The sequence below is a fragment of the Mobula birostris genome, chromosome 13 (genome assembly GCF_030028105.1).
Source record: "Mobula birostris isolate sMobBir1 chromosome 13, sMobBir1.hap1, whole genome shotgun sequence".
Lineage (NCBI taxonomy): Eukaryota > Metazoa > Chordata > Chondrichthyes > Myliobatiformes > Myliobatidae > Mobula > Mobula birostris.
The window spans coordinates 11,016,102-11,040,763 of NC_092382.1; the positions used below are offsets into that span (position 1 = coordinate 11,016,102).

General features: G+C 43.6%; 1 protein-coding gene across 11 annotated transcripts in view; it reads right to left on the reverse strand.

Moving 5' to 3' along the window:
• The window catches only part of LOC140208370 (NACHT, LRR and PYD domains-containing protein 3-like), a 73,032-nt gene that overhangs the window by 24,190 nt on the left and 24,180 nt on the right, over positions 1-24,662 (reverse strand). For 6 of the 11 annotated variants that reach the window (XR_011888747.1, XR_011888746.1, XM_072277000.1 and 3 more), the window contains exons 3-4: positions 16,287-16,516; positions 2,108-3,255 (exon numbers count right to left, since the gene is read on the reverse strand). The gene's annotated coding sequence lies outside the window, so the exon portion shown is untranslated. Of the gene's footprint in view, positions 1-2,107; positions 3,256-14,993; positions 15,051-16,286; positions 16,517-24,662 lie in introns of all 11 variants that reach the window. The other 5 variants (XM_072276992.1, XM_072276994.1, XM_072276991.1 and 2 more) reach the window with 4 other exon arrangements.

The following is a 24,662-nucleotide window of genomic DNA, read 5'->3' on the forward strand; positions in this document are numbered from 1 at the left end:
TATCCCAACAGCAAAGACACCTGCAGTGACTCCCTCGTTGATCTAGAGCTGGACATTCTGGAAAGTGAAGTTGGATGGGCGATAGTGAGGCTGCAGGATGTGACAGCAGTCCAGTTCAATCGTTTAAAACTTTAAAAGGTGACGCTGTAAAAGTGTTGCATGCAATTTGACAGCAGATCTGGTAAACCTAACAATGGCCTGTAGTCTGGGGAAAAAAAACAGTTTATATCCCAATTCCCAAGAAGGGAAATGTAAAGGAATTTTCAAATTACCGAACAGTTTCACTAATCTCACATGCCAGCAAGGTAATGCTAAAGATCATGCAAGCAAGACTCCAGCAATCTACGTAATGAGAACTGCCAGATGTACAAGCTGGTTTTAGAAGAGGCAGAGGCACCAGAGACAAAATTGCTAACTTACACTAGATAATAGAGAAATCGAGAGAATTCCAGAAAAGTATTTATCTGTGTTTTATTGACTACTCTAAAGCCTTCGACAGTGTGGACCATAATAAACTGTGGCAAATCCTTAAAGAAATAGGGATACCTGGACATCTGATCTGCCTTATGAGAAACCTGTACGAAGATCAAGAAGCAACAGTTTGAACTGGACGCGGAACAACAAACTGGTTCAACATTGGGAAAGGAGAGCGACAAGGCTACATGCTGTCACCCTACTTATTTAATCTATGAGCTGAACACATCATGAGGAATGCTGGTCTCGAGGACTGTAAGTGTTGGAATAAAAATTGCCGGATCAACAACCTCAGATATGCTGGTGATACTACTCTAATGGCTGAAAGTGAGGAGGATTAATGAAAGTGAAGGAAGTAAGTGGAAAAGTTCACTGGTTGTTCAATATCAAAACTATTGGCCAACCCTATCAACTGAATGGTAATAAGTGGAAAGGAAGTGGAATCAGTACAAATTTTGTCAGTTCCAAGTTTTCGATAGATGATAAAAGCAGCCACGAAATTAAATAGTTCTTACTTCTGGGACGGGAAGCAATGGAAATTTCTGAAGATCGGAGATATAACATTCAGTATAAAATACTGAAGATCGGAGATATAACATTGTCTCCGAAGTCCATATAGTCAAGGAAGTTATTTCCAGTTGTGATGTGTGGCTGTGAGAGCTGGACTATTAGTGAGGCTGAACACAAAAGAATCGACGCCTTTGAACTTGGATGCTGGAGGAAAGTGCTATGAGTTCATTTGACAGCAAGAAGATCCAACAAGTCAACACTTGAAGAAGTACAGCCCGACTGCTGATAAGGAGGCTTGAACAGCTCAAGTACTTTGGCCACATGTAGTGGGACGGTGGGAGGTGCGTGCGGTAGATGAGGAGACCATAGAGTCAGGAACAGGGAACGGGGAGCACGTTCTGCTGTCCCGTACCATACTGGCCAGCTGACCGAATAAGTCAAAAGTTCGACACCCTAACGCAGCTGGGGCACACATTTAACGCACAAAGTTAAATGCAAATCATTAAATCAAGCAAACTGCTTGTGTTCAGTTCAACTATATAAATAAAATCATATCTCCCTTCACATACTAGTAAGCTTACATTAATTAAATTGTCAGAGTTTTTCCAGTCAACACAACAAAACACATAACTGGACCGGCCACTCAAAACTGTTGCTGCAGATAATGAGATCAGAACTGATCTGATCTAAAATTTCATTCCGTATTCCCCCATGTGCATCCCTGTAACACTTCGAACCCGTTGTTTATCAAAAATCTTGGCCTTCAACAGAATCAGTCTTTGCTTCAACTGGCCATTGAGGAGTGGAGTTCAAAACACCCACAATCGACGCAGGAACAACAGATGCATTCGTCTGAAATAGGAAATTCTGGAAACGGAATAGGTGTTCGCTGCACAGATCTCACACTCTTGCTTTGAAACTGGTGGCCATTGTTCTTAATCTTTACCTAACCTGTGGAAAATGTCAGTCGTGCAAACAGGAAACAGTAGGAACACAAAAAGCATCACAGCCAGAAGTGGCTTAAAAACCCAACAATCTCCTTGTCCGCTGATCCAATGCACAGATAACTGGTTGTTTGGAAATAAAGATCCAAAATAAATATCAGAAGCTGAATTATTCTCACCTTAACTCCCCAAGAATGTTCTGAGACTGTGGATACGGTGTATCGTTTTTTCATAAATAGCCCCACCTGCTGCCCCACACGGATCTTTCGTAACCATGGCAACACACACAGTGCTGGAGGAACTCAGCAGGTCAGGCAGCTCTATGGATGGGTGTAAACAGTCTGCGTTGCGGACCGAGTCCCCTCATCAGGACTGGAATGGAAAGGGGAAGCGGGCAGATGATTGACTGATTTCGAAGGTGCAGCTTGTTGTTGTTCTGTGAGACTCGGTGCTCAAGGTCTGTGTGCAGGCAGCTGCCTGTCCTGCCCGGCACATTCCTCAGAACAGGAAGCGGCCGTTCCGCTGAAATCAAATCCAAACCAGTTCGGCAAAACACTGTCATTCAAGCGTGAAGAAAGTTTAACCCTTTCCGCTACAGGGAACAGCGATAGAACCACTGACGCAATGTAAAGAACATTACCTCTAGCCTCCAAGCTGACTGTTCTTTTTTCCATAGATGCTGCCCGGCCTGTAGACTTCCTCCAGCATTTTGTTTGTGTTGCTCGGATTTCCAGCATCTGCTGATTTTCTCTTGTTTGAGAGAGATCAGTGACGGATCACTGCTCCATGGGACATTTCATGTCACTACCGGAATGAAAGACGCCTTCTGCTCGCACTCAGTAGAAACCACCCTGGAGAGTATTTCTGGTTGACGGGAATGACGTTGTTTCTCTTAATCCATTTGGACAGTAATTGACTTGTTAACATGATCACCTCAGGACTCCCTTCTGCCACTAAATTCACTCCCGATCCCGACCAAAGCTGACCCTCGCTGTAAACGCTAAATAGTTGTGCAGAATCATACAAAACACCTAACTCTGATGTTGTAACCGGACGGCGTTCAGTGTTGTCCCAGGAAATCAGTCTGACATCCCGGGTGACCGACAATGTTCCTGCACCGGTGTTCTCGCCCTGTACGGAGAGTTGAGTCTGATCTGCTGCTCCCGAGGCCACTCGGCTGTGATGTGTCCGTCGCTCATTACAGATGGACAGGGCCGGGTGAGCCGGGGTAGAAAGGGACTGCCGCAGTCCGGGTCACACTAACTCTCACCGGCCCAGGACGGGTCTGACAGCGGGAGGAGGCCAGAGTGGGATCAATGTAACAACCCTAAAGAGGAAAACAAACAGGCTGCGTTAACCTTTCTGTCCGCATTTCCGTGTCGATCTCTCATTTTTCTTTCATCGCAACCAGTGGGGCGGAGTTTCTCTGTTTGGCTCAGTGAGTCCCAGGCTGCGAATTTGATCCAGTCTGGGTTCTGGGAGGGTCTGATCTCCGTCCCATGTGTAAACAGGACTGTCTGGGGTAGGTAGAGTTTCAGCTCGAACGTCAGGTACAGGAACCCGCCTCTTTTTGCTGAAATTAAACCAAACACGTTCGGCTAGATATATATACACTGAACTGGAATGCATCTAGTCAGAGATTTCTCAGCACTTCTCGATTCAGGGGAATTTACTAACATTCATGTACTAAATCTATCATTAATAGATTATTGTATTTCTATCCGGACGACTGTTGTCACAAGAATCCCCCTCGCCCACAGTTAACAGTAGGTATCATTTCACAAGCAGTGGATGTTGATCCACACCCCGTCGGAAATACTTGTTCAATTTGTTTCTCTTAAAAGTCATCTGTTCCAAATGGCCAGAAGATCTACTGGGGGGGGGGGTGGAGTGCTGGGCTGATTGAAAATGGGTGTTACTCAGGGACTGATGCAAGAAATTAAGTAAGAACTGTTGTCAGAATGGCCGCCTGGGAGGGAGTGACATACTGATCAAAAATGAGCCAGGGAGGGAATTGTGTGCTGATTAAAAATAGGAGACTCACTCCCCACTATCCCCTGACCTAACCCTCATTCTCCCCAACACTCTACTCCATCTATACTCGTCATGGTATACTTGTAATCCAAATCTGCGTTCCAAGGAACAAAGTCATAATCTATTCAAGCTTCCCTTATAACTCAGGTCCACCAATAACGGCAACATCCATATAAATTTTCGCTGTACTCTGTCAACCTCACTTACATCTTTACTGTAGATAGGTGACATAAACTGCATACAGTACTCCAAATTAGGCCTCACAAACATCTTACACACCTTCTACATAGCATGCAATCTCCTCTACTGAATACTTTAATTTATTAACACCAATGTGCCAAAGATTTCCTTACTACCTTATCTAGGTGTGCAGCCACTTTCAATGACTTATGAACCTGCGTTCCCAGACGCCTTTGTTCTACCGCACTCCTCAGTGCCCTACCGTGCACTTTGTAAGATCTACCTTGCCTGATCCTACCGAAGTGCAACAGCTCGCAGGCCTGCAACAAATTCCTTCTGCCATTTTTAGCTCATTTTTCCACCTGATGCAGATCCTACTGCAAGCTCTGATAGTATTCTTTGCTGTCAAATACACCCCAAATCTTGGTGTAGTCAGCAAATTTGACAAACAACGGATATCAGCACCGATCCCTGCGATATTCCACCAGTCACAGGCTTTCAATCAGAGAGGCAACCATCTGTTGTGACTGTCTGCCTTCCCCCACAACATCAATGTCTACTACAATGTACTACGTCACCTTGAATGCCAGGCGAATGAACTTTATTAACCAATATCCCAAAAGGGACCCTGTCAGCTGCCTTGCTAAAGTCGATGTAAATAACATCTAGTTCCTTGCCTTTATTCACTTTCCTGGTAACATTCATAGAAACATAGAAAACCAACAGCACAATACCGGACCTTCGGCCCACAAAGTTGTGCCAAACATGTCCCTACTGTAGAAATTACTAGGTTTACCTATAGCCCTCTAATTTTCTAAGCCCCATATACTTATCCAAAAGTCTCATAAAAGACCCTATCGTATCCGCCTCCACCACCATTGCCGGCAGCCCATTCCACGCACTCAGCACTCTCTGAGTAAAAAACTTACCCCTGACATCTCCTCTGTACCTACTCCCCAGCACCTTAAACCTGTGTCCTCTTGTGGCAACCATTTCAGCCCTGGGAAAGAGCCTCTGACTATTGAGTGAGGTCCTCAATGAATACTTCTCTTTGGTATTCACCAATGAGAGGGAATTTGATGACAGTGAGGTTGATGTTCTGGAGCATGTTGATATTAAGGGAGAGGAGGTATTGCAGTTGTTATTACATTAGGACAGATAGGTCCCCGGGGCCTGATGGAATATTCCCCAGGCTGCTCCACAAGGCGAGGGAAGAGATTGCCGAGCCTCTGGCTAGGATCTTTAAGTCCTCGTTGTCAACAGGAATGGTACCGGAGGATTGGAGGGAGGCGAATGTTGTCCCCTTGTTCAAAAAAGGTAGTAAGGATAGTCTGAGTAATTATAGACCAGTGAGCCTTACGTCTGTGGTGGGAAAGCTGTTGGAAAATATTCTTAGAGATAGGATCTCTGGGCATTTAGAGAATCATGGTCTGATCAGGGACAGTCAGCATGGCTTTGTGAAGGGCAGATCGTGTCTAACAAGCCTGATAGAGTTCTTTGAGGAGGTGACCAGGCACATAGATGAGGGTAGTGCTGTGGATGTGATCTACATGGATTTTATTAAGGCATTTGACAAGGTTCCACACAGTAGGCTTATTCAGAAAGTCTGAAGGCATGGGATCCAGGGAAGTTTGGCCAAGTGGATTCAGAATTGGCTTGCCTGCAGAAGGCAGAGGGTCGTAGTGGAGGGAGTACATTCAGATTGGTGGGTTGTGACTAGTGGTGTCCCACAAGGATCGGTTCTGGGACCTCTACTTCTTGTGATTTTTATTAACGACCTGGATGTGGGGGTAGAAGGGTGGGTTGGTAAGTTTGCAGATGACACAAAGGTTGGTGGTGTTGTAGATAGTGTAGAGGATTGTCAAAGATTGCAGAGAGACATTGATAAGATGCAGAAATGGGCTGAGAACTGGCAGATGGAGTTCAACCCGGAGAAGTGTGAGGTGGTACACTTTGGAAGGACAAACTCCAAGGCAGAGTACAAAGTAAATGGCAGGATACTTGGTAGTGTGGAGGAGCAGAGGGATCTGGGGGTACATATCCACAGATCCCTGAAAGTTGCCTCACAGGTAGATAGGGTAGTTAAGAAAGCTTATGGGGTGTTAGCTTTCATAAATCAAGGAATTGAGTTTAAGAGTCACGATGTAATGATGCAGCTCTATAATACTCTGGTTAGGCCACACTTGGAGTATTGTGTCCAGTTATGATCGCCTCACTATAGGAAGGATGTGGAAGCATTGGAAAGGGTACGGAGGAGATTTACCAGGATGCTGCCTGGTTTAGAGAGTATGGATTATGATCATAGATTAAGGGAGCTAGGGCTTTACTCTTTGGAGAGAAGGAGGATGAGAGGAGACATGATAGAGGTGTACAAGATAATAAGAGGAACAGATAGAGCGGATAGCCAGTGCCTCTTCCCCAGGGCACCACTGCTCAATACAAGAGGACATGGCTTTAAGGTAAGGGGTGGGAAGTTCAAGGAGGATATTAGAGGAAGGTTTTTTACTCAGAGAGTTGTTGGTGCATGGAGTGCTGGAGGCAGATACACTAGTGAAATTTAAGAGACTAATAGACAGGTATATGGAGGAATTTCAGTTGCGGGGGGTTTATATGGGATGCAGGGTTTGAGGGTCGGCACAGCACTGTGGGCCGAAGGGCCTGTATAGTGCTGTACTATTCTATGTTCTATCCACACGATCAATGCCTCTCATCATCTGAAATACGTCTATCGGGTCACCTCTCATCCTCTGTCACTCCAAGGAGAAAAGGACGAGTTCACTCAACTTATTCTCATAAGGCACACTCCTCAATCCAGGCAACATCCTTATAAATCTCCTCTGCACCCTTTCGATGGCTTCCACATCCTTCCTGTAGTGTGACGACCAGAACTGAGCACAGTACTCCAAGTGGAGTCTGACCAGGGACTTATATAGCTGCAACATTACCTCTCAGCTCCTAAATACAATTCCACGATTGATAAAGGCCAATGTACCGTACGTCTTTCTTAAGCACAGAGTCAACCTGCACAGCTGCTTTAGGCGTCCTATGGACTCGAACCCCAAGATCCCTCTGATCCTCCACACTGCCAAGAGTCTTACCGTTAATTCTATATTTTGCCACCATATTTAACCTATCAAAATGAACCACTTCACATGTAACTGGTTTGAACTCCATCTGCCACTTCTCAGAACAGTTTTGCATTCTATCAATATCCAGCTGTAACCTCTAACTGCCCACCACACTATTGACAACACCCCCAACCTTTGTGTCATCAGCATCAGAAGATACATCGAATCTTCTTTGAAAAAACTCTATAAGATTACTTACAGAAAGATAAAATTTTCTTAGGACACACAATTCATGTGGAATAGCCCTAGTATCCCAAGTCAGCCCTGTTTATGCAAATATTCATTATCCCGGTCCTTCCATGACTTTGCACTATTTTGTCAGCGCACCGGTCTGTAATTTCCTGGTTTAATTTTAGAGCCTTTCGTAAACAGCAGAACAAAATTAGCAATCCCCCAATCCTATGGTAGCTCTCCTATTGCGAAGTATAATTTGAAAATATTGGTTTCATCCCTGCAATTCCTGCACTTGCCTCCCTCGGTATCTGAGGCGCTGGTCAGGCGCTGGGGCTTTATCCACTCTAATTTGCCTAAAGTCAGCAAACACCTCCATGTCCGTAAACTGTATAATATCCATGGTCTCACTTCTACAGCTTACATGCCCCTTTTTCCCGAGTGAACACAGATGCAAAAATCCACATTAGAACTCCTCTATCGCTTTTGGCTCCACACAAAGATTACCAATCTGATAATCCAGAGGATCAATTGTGTCCCCTGCAATCCTTCTGCTTTTAAAATATCCGTAAAATGCCTTAGGATTCTTCTTCACCTTGTCTGCTAGGACAACCTACTGCCACCCTATAATGTTCCTGGTTTATTTCATAAGTGTTATCCTGCATTTCCCTGACTCCATAAGTATGTCATTTTTCCGACTTCCCTACACCTGCTATACATCTCGTATAGATGCTGCCTGGCCTGCTGCGTTCACCAGCAACTTTGATGTGTGTTGCTTGAATTTCCAGCATCTGCAGAATTCCTGTTGTTTTTATACACCTCGTATGTTATTTTGCTTTACCAGAGTCTCAATACCTCTTTAAAATCAAAGTTCCCCAAAACTTGTATATGTACCTTTTATTCCGACAGGCACATAAATACTTAGAACTCTACAAATTTTATCTTTCTAGGTCTCCCACTTACCAAATATACATTTGCCAGAATATAGCCTATCCCAATCCACACTTGTGAGATCCTTTCTGATACCGTCAAAATTGGATTTTCTGCAATTTAAAATCTCAACCCATGGAGCAGAGCTGTCGTTTTCCACACTTCCTTTGAATCTAATGGTATTGTGATCACCAGATGCAAAGGGTTCCCTCACACAGACTTCTGTCAGATGTGTCCTGTCTCATTCCCTCATGGGAGATTAAGCACACTACCTCTTTTGGGACATCAACGTACTGATGAAGGAACACATTTCTCAAATAGATCAGTACATCTACTCACTTTACAGTATGGGAGCTCCTGTACTTATGTGGAATAGTTAAAATCAAATTATAACAAATTATATTTCTTGCAATAGCCGTCACCTCTACTAATTTGCTCCTCTTAATCCCGCGGACTCTTGGATGGTCTATAATAGACCTATTAACATGTTCAAACACAGAACATAGAAATTTAATGCACATTTGTGGCCCTTCGGCCCACAATGTTGTGCTGACCATGTAACCTACTCTAGACACCGCGTAGAATTTCCCCTGCGCATAGCTCTCTATCTTTCTAAGGTCCATGTACATATCTAAGAGGCTCTTAAAAAACGCTATTGTATCTGCTTCCACCACAGCTGCAGGCAGTGTATTCCACGAACCCACCACTCTCTGTGTGGAAAAGCTAACCCCTGATATCCCCTCATTACCTATTTCCAAGCACCTTAAACCATACGCCTTCATGTTAGTCATTTCAGCCCTGGGAAAAAACCACTGGCTATCCACACGATCAATGCACTTCTATCAGGTCACCTCTCATCCTTCATCGCCCCATGGAGAAAAGGGCAAGTACACTCAACCTATTCTCATAAAGTACGCCCACCAATCCAAGTAACCTCCTTGTAAACCCCCTCTGCACTCTCTCTCGAGTAAAAACAATCTTCCTGTTGTGAGGTGATCAGAATTGAAAACAGGAGTCCAAGTGGCATCTGACCAATGTCTTATATAGCTGTAATATTACCTTATGCCTCTTGAACTCAATTCCCCTGGTTGATGAATGGCAACATATCATACACCTTCGTAACAAAACTGTCAACCTGTGCAGTAACTTTGTGTGTCCTATCGACACCGACCCAAGATATCTCAGATCCTCCACAATGCCAAGCGTCTTACCATTTATATTATAGTCTGTCTTTGGATTTTGAACTGCCAAAATGAACCACTTCACATTTTTTTGGGTTGAGGTTCATCTGCCACTTCTCAGAACTGGGCACAGTATTCCAAGTGGGGTCTGATCAGGGTCCTATATAGCTGCAACATTACCTCTCAGCTCCTAAATTAAATTCCAAGATTGATGAAGGCCAATATGATGTATGCCTTCTTAACCACAGACTCAACCTACGCAGCTGCTTTGAGACTCCTGTGGACTCGGACCCCAAGATCCCTCTGATCCTCCACACTGTCTTACCGTTAATACTATATTCTGCCATCATATTTGACCAACCAAAATGAACCACTTCACACTTATCTAGGTAGAACTCCATCTGCCCAGTTTTGGCATCTTATCAATGTCCTGTTGTAAACTCTGACAGCCCTCCACACTATCCACAACACCCCCAACCTTTGTGTCATCAACAAACTTACTAACACACCATTCTTCTTCTTCAGGTATGGTTACTTCAAGTGCCAGGTTTTAGATGTTTCAGAAAAGACAGGGAGGGAGGCAAAAGAGGTGAGGGCGTGGCACCGTTGATCAGAGATATTGCCACTGCTGCAGAAAAGGTGGACATCATGGAAGGATTGTCTACGGAGACTCTGTGGGTGGAAGTTAGGAACAAGAAGGGGTCAGTAATTTTACTAGGTGCTTTTTATAGGCTGCTGAGTAGAAAAACAGGGATATCAAGGAGCAGATAGGGTAACAGATCCTGGAAATTTGTAATAATAACAGAGTTGTCGTGATGGGAGATTTTAATTTCCCAAATATTGATTGGCATCTCCCTAGAGCAAGGGGTTTAGATGGGGTGGTGTTTGTTAGGTGTGTTCAGGAAGGTTTCTTGACACAATATGTAGATAAGCCTACAAGAGGAGAGACTGTACTTGACTTGGTATTGGGAAATGAACCTGGTCAGGTGTCAGATCTCTCAGTGGGAGAGCATTTTGGAGACAGTGATCATAACTCTATCTCCTTTACAATTGGAGAGAGATAGGAACAGACAAGTTAGAAAGCGCTTAATTGGAATAAGGGGAATTATGAGGCTATCAGGCAGGAAATTGGAGGCTTAAATTGGAAACAAATGTTCTCAGGGAAAAGTATGGAAGATGTGGCAAATGTTCAGAGGATATTTGTGTGGAGTTCTGCATAGGTACGTTCCAATGAGACAGGGAAGTCATGGTAGGGTACAGAAATCGTGGTGTACAAAGGCTGTAATAAATCAAGTCAAGACGAAAAAAAAGCTTACAAAAGGTTCAGAGAGCTAGGTATTGTTAGAGATCTAGAAGATTATAAGGCTAACAGGAAGGAGCTTAAGAATGAAATTAAGAGAGCCAGAAAGGGCCATGAGAAGGCCTAGGTGGGCAGGATTAAGGAAAACCCCAAGTTATTCCACAAGTAAGTGAAGAGCAAGAGGATAAAACATGAAAGAATAGGACCTATCAAATCTGACAGTGGGAAAGTGTGTATGGAACCGGAGGAAATAGCAAAGGTACTTAATGAATACTTTACTTCAGTATTCACTATGGAAAAGGGTCTTGGCAATTGTAGTGATGACTTGAAGCAGACTGGAAAGCTTGAGCATGTAGATATTAAGAAAGAGGATGTGCTTAAGCTTTCGGAAAGCATCAAGTTGGATAAGTCGCCAGGACGGGATGAGATGTACCCCAGGCTACTGTGGGAGGTGAGAGAGGAGATTGCTGAGCCTCTGGCAATGATCTTTGAATCATCAATGGGGATGGGAAAGGTTCCGGAGGATTGGGTGGTTGCGGATGTTGTTCCTTTATTCAAGAAAGGGAGTAGAGATAGCTCAGGAAATTATAGACCAATGAGTCTTACTTCAGTGGTTGGTAAGTTGGTGGAGAAGATCCTCAGAGTCAGGATTTATGAACATTTGGAGAGGTATAATATCATTAGGAATAGTCAGCATGGCTTTGTCAAGGGAAGATCGTGCCTTATGAGCCAGATCGAATTTTTTGAGGATCTGACTAAACACATTGATGAAGGAAGAGCAGTAGATGTAGTGTATATGGATTTCAGCAAGGCATTTGATAATGTACCCCATGCAAGGCTTATTGAAAAAGTAAGGAGGCATGGGATCCAAGGGGACATTGCTTTGTGGATCCAGAAATGGCTTGCCCACAGAAGGCAAAGAGTGGTTGTAGACGGGTTATATTCTGCATGGAGGTTGGTGATCAGTGGTATGCCTCAGGGATCTGTTCTGGGACCCTTACTCTTCATAAGTTTTAAAAATAACCTAGATGAGGAAGTGGAGGGATGGGTTTGTAAGTTTGCTGATGATACAAAGGTTGAAGGTGTTGTGGATAGTGTGGAGGACTGTCAGAGGTTACAGCGAGACATTGATAAGATGCAAAACTGGGCTGAGAAGTGTCAGATGGAGTTCTATGTAGATAAGTGTGAAGAGGTTCATTTTGGGAGGTCATATATGATGGCAGAATTTATTATTAATGGTAAGACTCTTGGCAGTGTGGAGGATCAGAGGGATCTTGGGGTCTGAGTCCATAGGACACTCAAAGCGGCTGTGCAGGTTGACTCTGTGGTTAAGAATGCATATGGTTTATTGGCCTTCAATTGTGGAATTGAATTTAGGTGCTGAGAGGTAATGTTGCAGCTATATAGGACCCTGGTCAGACACCACTTGGTGTACTGTGCTCAGTTCTGGTCGCCTCACTACAGGAAGGATGTGGAAGACATAGAAAGCGTACAGAGGAGATTTACAAGGATGTTGCCTGGATTGGGGAGCATGCCTTATGAAAACAGGTTAAATGAACTCGGCCTTTTCTCCTTGGAGCGGCGGAGGATGAGAGTTGACCTGATAGAGGTGTATAAAATGATGAGAGGCATTGATCATGTGGATAGTCAGTGGCTTTTTCCCAGGGTTGAAATGGTTGCCAGAAGAGGACACAGGTTTAAGGTGCTGGGGAGTAGGTACAGAGGAGATGTCAGGGTTAAGTTTGTTTGTTTGTTTGTTTGTTTTTTTTTTAAACGCAGAGAGTGGTGAGTGCGTGGAATGGGTTGCCGGCAATGGTGGTGGAGGCAGATACGATAGGGTCATTTAAGAGACTTTTGGATAGTTACATGGAGCTTAGAAAAACAGAGGGCTATGGGTAAGCCTAATAATTTCTAAGGTAGGGACTAAGGTTTGGCAAAGCTTTGTGGGTCGAAGGGCCTTTATTTTGCTATAGGTTTTCTATGTTTCTATGTTTCATCTTGGTCATTTATCACAATCAGAAAGGTGAGGGTTCCTAGAACAGATCCCTCCGGAGCACCACCGGCCCAGAACTCCATGCAGAATACGAGACATCTACAACCCCCCGCCTCCCCCCCCCCCCCAACCACCCCGGTGCCTTCTGTGGGCAAGCCAATTTTGGATCCAAACAGCAAGCTCTCCTTGGATCCTATGCCTCCTTATTTTCTGGAGGAGTCCTGCATGGGGAAACTCATTATATGCCTTACTGAAATCCATATAGACAACATCCACTGCTTTACCTTCAGCAATGTGTTTTGTTATTTCCTCAAAGAATTCAATCAGGCTCGTAAGGCACGAGCTGTCCTTGACAAAGCCATGCTAGCTGTCCCTACTCAGATTATGTCTCTCCAAATGCTCTTAAATCCTGCCTCTCAGGATCTTCTCCAACAACTTGCCTACCACTGAAGTCAGACTCATGGGTCTATAATTTCCTGGGTTATCTCGACACCATTTCTTGAACAAGGGAACAACAATTTACTAACCTCCAATTCCCCAGTACTTCTTCGATCCCCATTGATGATAAAAAGATCATCGCTAGCGGCTCACAGTAGCCTGGGCTATATCGCATCAGGTCCCGGTGACTTATCTAACTTAATGTTTTCCAGAATCTCCAGCACAGCCTCTTTCTTAATCTCTATATGCCCATGCGCTTCAGTCCACTGTAAGTCATCCCCACAATTGCCTTGGTCTTTCTCCCTGGTGAATTCAGAAGCAAAGTATTCATTAAGTACCTCTGCTATCTCTCCCACTCCATGCACACATTTCCACTTTCGCACCTGATTGGTCGTATTCTCCCATGGTTCCATACCATAGGGTAATGTTATTCATATTAAAGAATGTCGCATTTTGGAATGGCACGGACTGATTTATTTAAAGGAGTCATGAACAAAAAAAAAACAATAAAACAACTGCAGGTGATGAGAGCTGAGGTAAAAAACAAAATATTATAAACTCACAGCAAACCGGGCAGCAAATGTAACTCATAATGTTACGGGTTTGAGACCGGAGGCATGTTCTTTATATCACATTAAAGGTTCTATCGCTCCATCCTGCAGCAGAATTGTTAATTGCAATATTAAAGTTACTTTGTTCACACCCGAATGAGAGTAATTTGTCAAAGTGGTTTCATTTCATTTCAGCAGAAATGCTGCTCACGGTTGTGAGGAAAATAAGCATGGCCGTTTGAAATGACGTCAAAATGCTGTTGTGCTATTCTTGGGGAATTGCTGTGTGGATAATACAAATTTTGATATTTTTCAAAAGTTCCTGTTAAGCAAAAGAACAGGGATTGAAAGACTAGAAAATGTTAGGTGGCCAGGGAGGTGATAAATTTGGTCAGAAGGAAAAGGAAATGTATGTAAAGCTTCAGAAGTTAGGATAAAAAAAACACATGAGGAGTATGAAGATGCCAGAAAAGAACTGAGAAAAGGAACTATGAAAGCCAAGAGGCTCATGAAAAATTCTTGGAAAGCTGGATTAAGGGGAATCCTAAGGCATTCTTTACATTCATCAAGAGCAGGAGGATAACTAGGAAGAGAACCGTAATGTGTTCTCTTCAGTAATCAGCTCAAATCACATCAGGCAGGCACCAACCCCAACATTCACAAAACCTCATGTTTTCTTATGTCAAAGAACACCTCACAAATAACTTCTTTGGAAAGGAACTCTAGTTTACTAGGTGACCTGAAACATCATTGCACCTATTTTAAAACACAGAAAGCAAAGCAACTTCATCTCAGAAAATGGAGGAAATAAAACAGTTTCACAAAATGGCAACTTACATCTCCAAGTACATGGCAGGAGCAAAGCCAACTAATCTGTCTGCCTCCACTGTGCTTTACCCATTCAAGCTCAACATTTTCTTCCAGATTTTAAATCCACCAAAGGGACAAAAATGAGTTGAATTGTTCAACTTAAAAGTTCAATGGTTAAAATGATACGTCCCAAGTATCATCGACAATCTGAACACAGTACCTAGAAAGCTACAGCACATCACAGGTACTTTGGCCTACAATGTTGTGCTGACTATGTAGACTACCCCAGAAACAGCCTAGAATTTCCCCAGCATATAGCCCTCTATTTTTGTAAGCTCCATGTACCTACCTAAGAGGCCAAGGTCTGGCAGATGGAATACAACGTTGGTAAATGCAAGGTCATCCACTTTGGAAGGAATAATAGAAGAGCAGATTATTATTTAAATGGTGAAAGATTGCAGCATGCTGTTGTGCAGAGGGACTTGGGAGTGCTTGTTCATGAATCATAAAAAATTGGCTTGCACGTACAACAAGTTATTAAGAAGACAAACAAAATGTTGGCCTTCATTGCTAGAGGGATTGAATTCAAGAGCAGGGAGGTCATGCTGCACTGGTCCCTATACTTGAGGAAGGATATACTGGCTTTGGAAGCAGTGCAGAAGAGGTTCACCAGGTTAATTCCAGAGATTAAGGGGTTAACCTATGAGGAGAGATTGAGTCGCCCGGGACTATACTCTCTGGAAATTAGAAGAATGAGATGGGATCCTATAGAAATATACAAGATTTTGAAAGGGATAGATAAGATAAAAGTTGTTTCCATTGGTCGGTGAGACTAGAACAAGGGGACATTGCCTCAAGATTCAGGGGAGAAGATTTAGGGTGCAGATGAGGAGAAACTGTTTTTTTCCCCAGAGAGTGGTGAATCTGTGGAATTCACTGCCCAGGGAAGCAGTTTACGCTTCTTCACTAAATATATTTAACACACAGTTAGATAGGTTTTTGCATAGTAAGGGATATGAGGAAAAGGCAGGTGGATGGAGCTGAGCTTATGGACAGATCAGCCATGATCTTATTGAATGGCGGGGCAGGCTCAATGGGCCGGATGGCCTACTCCTGCTGGTGTCCCAATCTGATGGATTTACTAGTGTCCCTTACTGAGACTAATCCTGGGGCACTATTGAGATAGTGGGAAAACGTATGTGTTTCCATCGATTTCAGGAGACTGAGAGAGCCCTGGGTGCTGTCGTCACACAGTGGTGCAGGGGATTTAATTTGCCCCTGAGTAACAGGAGTCGTGTTCTATGACTGTTTTAGATTAGATTAGATTATGAGAACACTCAGTTCTCTTTTATTGTCATTTAGAAATGCATACATGCATTAGGAAATGATATAATGTTTCTCCGGAGTGATATCACAGAAAACAGGACAAACCAAAGACTAACACTGACAGAACCACATAATTATAACATATAGTTACAGCAGTGCAAAGCAACACCATAATTTGATAAAGAACAGACCATTGGCACAGTAAGAAAAAAGTCTTAAAGTCCCAAGTCGATCGACGCCCGACTCCCCGATAGCAGGCGGCAAAAGGGAGAAACTCCCTGCCATAAACCTCCAGGCGCCGTCAACTTGCCAATACCTTGAAAGCAGCCGACCACAGCCGACCCAGTCCATCCGTCCGAAAATTCCGAGCTTCCGAACAGCCTCCCGAGCGCCTTAGACCTTGCCCCAGCCACTGAAACAAGCAAAGCCGAGGATTCCGGTTACCATGCAGTAGCAGCGGCAGCGAAGTGGCATTTCAGGAGTTTTCCAGATGCTCCACTGTGCTCTCACGTTTGGCTCCATCAAATCAGAATTGTGCACGGTCCCCTACTTGATAGATAACAGACATCAACACCGAAGTGGCTGCGCACGTTGCCATCGCACCGCCATCTTCTCCCCCCTTTGTTTCAGAGTCGTTTTAACGCGTGTCCAGTGTAAATTTCCTGAGCCAGTATGTATTTGCTCCCACCATATCAAGGTGGTGTCTGACCTGGTGTTGGTGATGTCTCAGGGCAGACATATGAAGTCTCAGTGAACACACACAAAAATTGAGAGGAGGCCGTGGATAGACATATCAGAATGGGAATGGGATGTGGAAGTAAAACGTGTGGCCACTGGGAGATCCTGCTTTCTCTGGCGGACAGAGCGTAGGTGTTCAGCGAAATGGTCTCCCAGCCTGTGTCGGGTTTCACCAATATATAGAAGGCCGCATTGGGAGCGCCGGACGCAGTATATCACCCCAGCCGATTCACAGGTGAAGTGCCTCCTCTACTGTCAAGATGAAGCCACACTCAGGTTGGAGGAACAACACCTTATATTCCGTCTGGGCAGCCTCCAACCTGATGGCATGAACATTGACTTCTCTAACTTCTGTTAATGCCCCACCTCCCCCTCGTACCCCGTCCGTTATTTATTTATTATATATTTTCTCTCTCTCCTTTTTCTCCCTCTATCCCTCTCACTGTACTCCTTGCCCATCCCCCCTCCCCCTTCCTTTCTCCTTAGGTCTCTTGTCCCATGATCCCCTCATATCCTTTTTGCCAATCAACTTTCCAGCTTGAGGCTTCATCCCTCCCCCTCCTGTCTTCTCCTATCATTTCGGATCTCCTCCTCCCCCTCCAACTTTCAAATCTCTTACTATCTCTTCTTTCAGTTAGTCCTGATGAAGGGTCTCGGCCCAAAACGTCGACTGTACCTCTTCCTACAGATGCTGCCTGGCCTGCTGCATTCACCAGCAATTTTTGTGCGTGTTGCTTGAAATTCCAGCATCTGCAGATTTCCTCCTGTTTGATGTCTCAGTGGACAGCTTTTTGATGCAGTGGTGATAACGCCAAGTTTCAATTGAGTTGTGGAATTGATTCAGGATTTAAGTAATTAACAGCCTCAATTGCAAAGAGGGTGATTGCAACTCTCTTATAAACTGGGCTAATGTGGAACAACATTCACGCAGGTGTTTACCCAACAGGTGGGAAGCATTCAAACGTTACACAATGAGTTCAGGCCTAGTATGTTCCCATATTACTGAAGAGGATATCAAACGTTTGTTCATGAAACTAGAAGCCCGCATGGAGCAGGTTCACAGAGTGGAAAGCAGAGGAGACCCTGCTGGAGTGCAGAAAGGTACAGTAGTTACAAGGGCAGACTGGGAAACAGAATGTTTTATTTCTGAAAAGTTTTTGGAAAAATCATTAAGCATATTAACAGCAAGAAGTGTTCCTTGCATCTGACAGTGTACAGATGGTCAGTGTGCTTGATGTAAGGTGAAGCTTTTCAGTCCCTTAAGTTTTTCAAGCTGATGGCGGATAGGACGGTGCACGGTGTGTTGGCCTTGTTAGTTGGGGATTTGGTTCATGAGCCGCCAGGTAATTTTGCATCTCTAATGTCCATTGGGATATTGCATTGAGTTCTGCTCGCTTCAGTATAGGAAGGATGTAGAAGCTTTAGAAAGAGTGCAGAGGAGATTTATCAGGATGCTACACGGTGTCGAGAAAATATGTTAGGAGGAAAGTTTGAGCGAGCTACAACTTTTGCCTTTGGATCGAATGAAGACAAGAGGAGACATGATAGAAGTGCAGAAAATAACAAGAAGGTTAGATAGGGTGGATAGCGAGTTTCTTTTTTCTGAGAGAGCTATTATGCTATTATGAGAGAGCATGCATTTAAATTGATTGGGAGGAAGAATACGGACAATATCAGGGGTAGGTTTTCCCCACAAAGTGGCATAACTGCATAGAAAGTAGATACATCAAACACATTTACGAAACTCCTAAATAGACACACGGATGAAGGATAATTGGAGGGCCATGTGGGACAGATGAGTTAGATTGACACTAGAGAATGAGTTCGGCACAATACCATGGGTCAACGGGCCTGTACTCTGCTACGTTCCATGCAGAGGTAGTTGGAACAAACCTCAGCCTCAAAATGTAGCTGAAAGTCAGAAAAGACATAGGGGAGAAAACAACGAAATCTGAATTGAAACCGTGTTTGAGGGGTAGGACACACGCCAATTTTCAATGAAACATTAAAGAGTACGAATATAATCTAAAATAATGGACCTTACTGGATCCAGTGAATTGTAACACACAGGGGAGGTGGAGTTTCCACTCATCACATATAGAGGTGTCTGAGGAACACTCTCGGGAGTGAAGGGATAACCCGAGACCTAAGAAACACATATTAACTGAGCTGATATGGTTGAAATGCGCATTCAGGCAGATCTGGGTTTCCACCATGCGTGCTTATCAGTTACAGATTACAGATCAACAACCTTTACAGAATGTGTTAGCACAAGGCACTACAAAGAAACAAAGGATAGGGTGAGGCTTATCATGTAGGGAAAGAATAATAGACTCACTTCACAGATTTCTGGTATATCTTTGCCGTTCTTCTGTTCACAAGCTGAGTTTCTCTCAAGTGTTGATAATTCAGATCCGCAGTTCATATTGAATTTGCAGTTTGCCACTCAATGGTTAAATCTCTGTATCGAGCGGGTCAATTATCCGCACTTGCTTTCCTCAGTCCCAGACAAAAAGAATTCTTCCAGAGATAACTGCCCCATGTTTTATAATAATAAGTTTCACCAGGCTTTCTCATCTTATTTTTCATTGGGGAAAGTTGTACTTGGAAGCAGCAGAAAATAAGCCTGATCTTCAATGGCCACAAAGTCAAAATTATCCTATCGATCAAGTGCACATCCTTATGAAAAGAGCAAAGAGCCTGATGGGAAGTTTGATAACAAATTTTTGAAGGAATTACAATTATCACTAAATGTGATATAAATATAACTGCAGTTAAAAAGAGACCATGATTCCTTCTCTTGAAATCACCAATACTAAAAAGTGATTAAGGACAAGGGACCAATTAATTAAGCAAAAGCAGTCTCCTATTGCTTCAAGTAGGAAATCAGTCGAAAGAGTGATGGTGTGGGAGGGTGGAAGGGAACAACACTGTGGGTGGGGAGAGCGGACAGTGTGGGAGTGGGAGGAGTTGCATTGTTGCCTCACATGGAAGGACTGTTTGCGGCCTAGAGTGGAGGTGAGGGGGCGGTGAATGGGCAGCTGTAGCACTTAGGGTGCCAGCAGAAATAAATGCCGGGAGGGAGATTAGTCTGGAGGGAAAGAATGGACAAGGGGATCACAGAGGCGTGTATGATAAATAAACTCATCTCGGGCCTCAAGCGGGTACAGCTTCGATTATAACTGACGTTTCGATGACAAGAAGACAGCAGAGTTTGTCATGTAAACATCCATTGTAATTGATGTCTGTACCTGGCTTGAAGTCCGAGAAGAGTTTATTCACAATAGAAGTAGTTGAACAAGGGAACCAGAGGTTGATGGGATCGGAGCGAACCACTTCCTCGATGGCGGTTAAGAATATTTTTACATATCAAGGTCCCTGTAACTAGAAGTATTACAATAAGTGGTTTTCAGAAAACAATCAAAATATTTTTCCCCGTTCAGAGGTCGAGGGTCATTTTGATCCTAGAAACATTTAAGATGACTTCTTGCATCTCCTGGCAATAACAGGGAGGAGCTGACAGACCAATGTTGATATCAATTTCTTAGATTACGATTCATTAGGATAAGAATTTTGTTCCGAGTTCAGAGGACAAGGATCCTTTTGTTCTGTGAAAGGTTTTACAGTGTAATTTCTTCTTCGCTTTACGACATTCCGACTTACAAACCGTTTCATAGGAACGCTCTACCTTCTGACGGCGGGGGAAGCCTGTATCGGATTTCATTCTATCAACAAGCAGTATCGGGGCGGAGCTCACAAAGTAGTGCTGAGATCAAATTCACAGCTAGAAATTTGTTAAACAAAGAACATCTTTCCATGGGTCATAATAGGATATCACGGAAGTAACTTGCAAAATCTGCAAAGGCATAGAGCCGCGAAATGCCTTCAACCAGACAAAACGAGGTTGAGACAGCCTCTGCCATTCCTTTCAGTATTTCCCCCACGTCCCCCACTCTGCACATGCCCACTCGCTGACTAGTTCCAGGCTTGATTCAGGTCTGTCTGTCTGTATCTTGTTTTACGGCGGTTGGCATCCAGCTTAATGGTGCATTACCGCCGCCCACTGCTCCAGAATATGCACTAGACATACATTCTAAATCCCTTCACCCAATCACACACACACATATTTTATATATATATATACACACACACACAAACCTACACTTCACCCTCCCATCTTTGACCATCCTAGTATCCTATTCCTGTTTATTCGTCATATTCTATAAAAAAAACCCTGTACCCCTTAAAAACGCTAAAAATACCCGGACTTGTGCTCTCTCACCCATGCCCAGCAACCCTTTTAATGTGAATTCCTGCATCCCCAACTCCCTTAATTTACTTCTCATCATCTCTCTCTGTATCCCATACTTCCTGCAACTCAGAACTACATGTTCTACTGACTCCTCTTCCTGACATTCCTCACACAATCCTGTCTGGTGTTTCCCTATCATTTTCAATGTTTTGTTTCATGCACAATGCCCCAGCCTTAACCTAGTCCACACAATTTCCTCTCTTCTGTTTCTATTACCTACCCTAGTAACTGCAACACTCTTTTGTATTTGATATAAATGCCTCCTTTTCCCCTCCCTGTCCCATTTTTCTTGCCACATTCTGTTGACTTTTTCCCAGATTACACACTTAACCTCTGCTTTACTGATACTAATGTGCATTACCACATTTTCTTTCTTTAACGCCCTCTTTGCCAACTCATCCACCCTCTCATTCCCCTTCACCCCTACATGTGCTGGAACCCATAGAAATTTTACCTGACCTCCCTGATTTGCAATTCTTGTAACTAACTGAAGGACTTCATAAAGTACATCTTGCCGACTGTTTGTGTGAAAAGACCTTAAAACTTGCTAGAACTGAGGATGAATCTGAACATATCAATGCTTTGGCTTGTCTGGCTTTCTGCACCCATTGCAACGCAGCCAACACTGCCAGCATCTCCACTGTAAACACCCTTGATTCAGGTATTTCTTGTGTGTGGCTTGATACCAGTCACGGCGTACAAATCATGACCCAGAATTAGGATTATTTCACGTAGCCTAGTTCAGAAGTGGGACACTGTCCAGTTACAGCATCAGAACACTGGGTAAGAGAAAAGCACACAGCGATGGTCAGCTTTAATTTGCCTTGAAATGAAAGCATAATGGGCCATCAACATATTCCTGTCGCTGAAGCAGATCCTCAACTACATTTTCCCCTTCACTTGAATAAGAAGCGCACTTCAGCGATGTTTATTCAGCTTCATGCTGAAAATCTCCATCAAATCTGACAGGACACTCTGCTACATTTTAAGATAAATGAAATCTGGAGTGATCGTCCCATCAGCAAAATTAATGCTTTAATGAAGATCATTAAAAGCGAACAGAAAGACAGCGGGGTTTGAAACTAACAACCTCGCCGTTCCTAATGCTGCTGGTTATTTTGACCGCTGTTTGACATGAAATGGAGGGTGACTAATATCTTAACGGGATGGTTTGCTATTGTTGCACGGTGTGGTTTAAACTAGAGTTGCAGAGTATTGTGAACCGTGCACAAGAACAAGTACTGGAGCAGCTGTGGAGAAAGATGTTGTAAAGCCTGCAGACAAAATCAGCCATCAAGCAGCTGAGCATGGTGTGATTACTGTTCGGGGCTGCCCATATTTCAATGCAGGGAGTATTGTAGGAAGGGTGGATGAGCCTACGACCTGAATCAGTACTGGAAATCATGACAATGTAAAAATTAGTGAGCCTTGTTTGCAGGACGGGCAGGACTGGAAGCTCAAGGTTCCGGTCTTCCGTAGTTTTTGAGGTGATAGAGCAGAAGTGATTGGGGGCACAGGGGGTAGCGTTACTAGTTAGGGAAATGTCACGCAGTGCTCAGTCAGGACAGACTGGAGAGTTTGTTTAGTGAGGCTTCATGAGTAGAAATGAGGAATAGGAAAATATGGGAATATATTATATACCACCAAACAGTCCACAGGATTTAGAGGGACTGTTACAAGAATCATAAGTTTGTGGTAGCAGGTAATTTTAACTTACCACAAATTCACTGGGACCTGTATATCATTACAGGGATGGATGAGGAAAAACATGTCAAAAGCAAAGGGAAAACCTGAAAATACTGGAAATACAAATCAACACGGTCAAAATGTAGGAGGAGCTCAGCAGGCCAGGCAGCACCTGTGGAAAAGAGTAAACAATCAACTCGTCAGTTTCGATGAAAGGTCTTGGCCCGAATCATCAGCTGTCTACTCTTTTCCATAGATGCAGCCTCGCCTACTGAGTTCCTCCGGCACTTTGTGTGCGTTGCTAAAAATTTGTCATATGGGTTTAGGAAAGTTTCCTTCATCAGCACACAGAATCCCATCTAGTGAGTGTGAGAAACATAGAAAATAGGTGCAGGAGTAGGCCATTCGGCCCTTCGAGCTTGCACCGCCATTCAGTATGATCATGGTTGATCATCCAATTCAGAACCCTGTACCCGCCTTCTCTCCATACCCCCCTGATCCCTTTGGCCACAAGGGCCACATCTAACTCCCTCTTAAATCTAGCCAATGAACTGGACTCAATAGAGAGTCCATAGAGCGACTATACCTGCCATTATAGAATGATCCTGGGCAAGTGCAGAAGTTTGGGTTTCAAAACTTTGCATCTTGTGATTGTGGTGCCATTTATTTCAAGGTAATTAAGGAAAAGGATAGGTCTGGTCTTCCGGTTGAGAAACTAAATTGGAAAATGTCTAATTTTGATAGGACCTGGTTATTTTCATGCAAACGTAAATTTGGTAAGTGGGAGTCCTACAAAAGTGAAAGCTTGAGAATACAGAATTTACAGTGGCATGCAAAAGTTTGGGCACCCCTGGTCAAAATTTCTGATACTGTGAATAGCTACGCGAGTAAACGATGACCTGACTTCCAAAGAGCATGAAGTTAAAGATGACACATTCCTTTAATATTTTAAGCAAGAAAACTTTTTAAAATTTCCTTCTTTTACAGTTTCAAAATAACGAAAAAGGAAAAGAGGCCGAAGCAAAAGTTTGGGCACCCTGCATAGTCAGTGCTTAGTAAAACCTTCTTTGGCAAATATCACAGCTTGTAAACACTTTATGTAGCCAGCTAAGAGTCGTTCAATTCTTGTTTGGGGGATTTTTGCCCATTCTTCCTTGCAAAAGGTTTCTAGCTCTGTGACATTCTTGGGCCGTCTTGCATGCACTGCTCTTTTGAGGTCTATCCATAGACTTTCGATGATGTTTAGGTCGGGGGACTGTGAGGGCCATGGCAAAACCTTCAGCTTGCGCCTCCTGAGGTAGTCCATTGTGGGTTTTGAGGTGTGTTTAGGATCATCATCCTGTTGTAGAAGCCATCTTCAACTTTATTACAAACGGTGTGATGTTTGCTTCCAGAATTTGCTGGTATTTAATTGAGTTCATTCTTCCCTCTACCAGTGAAATGTTCTCCATGCTACTGGCTGCAGCACAAGCCCAAAGCATGACCAATACACACCCATGCTTAACAGTTGGAGAGATGTTCTTTTCATGCAATTCTGCACCCTTTTTTCTCCAAACATGCCTTTGCTCATTGCGGCCAGAAAGTTCTATTTTAACTTCATCAGTCCACAGGACTTGTTTCCAAAATGCATCAGGCTTGTTTAGATATTCCTTCACAAACTTCTGATGCTGAATTTTGTGGTGATGACTCTTCCATGAAGGTTATATTTGTGCAGGTGTTGCTGCACAGTAGAACAGTGCACCACCACTCCAGAGTCTGCTAAATCTTCCTGAAAGTCTTTTGCAGTTAAACTGGGGTTTTGATTTCCCTTTCTAGCAATCCTACGAGCAGTTCTCTTGGAAGGTTTTCTTGGTCTTCCAGACCTCAACTTGACCTCCACCATTCCTGTTAACTGCCATTTCTTAATTACATTATGAACTGAGGAAACGGCTACCTGAAAATGCTTTGCTATCTTTT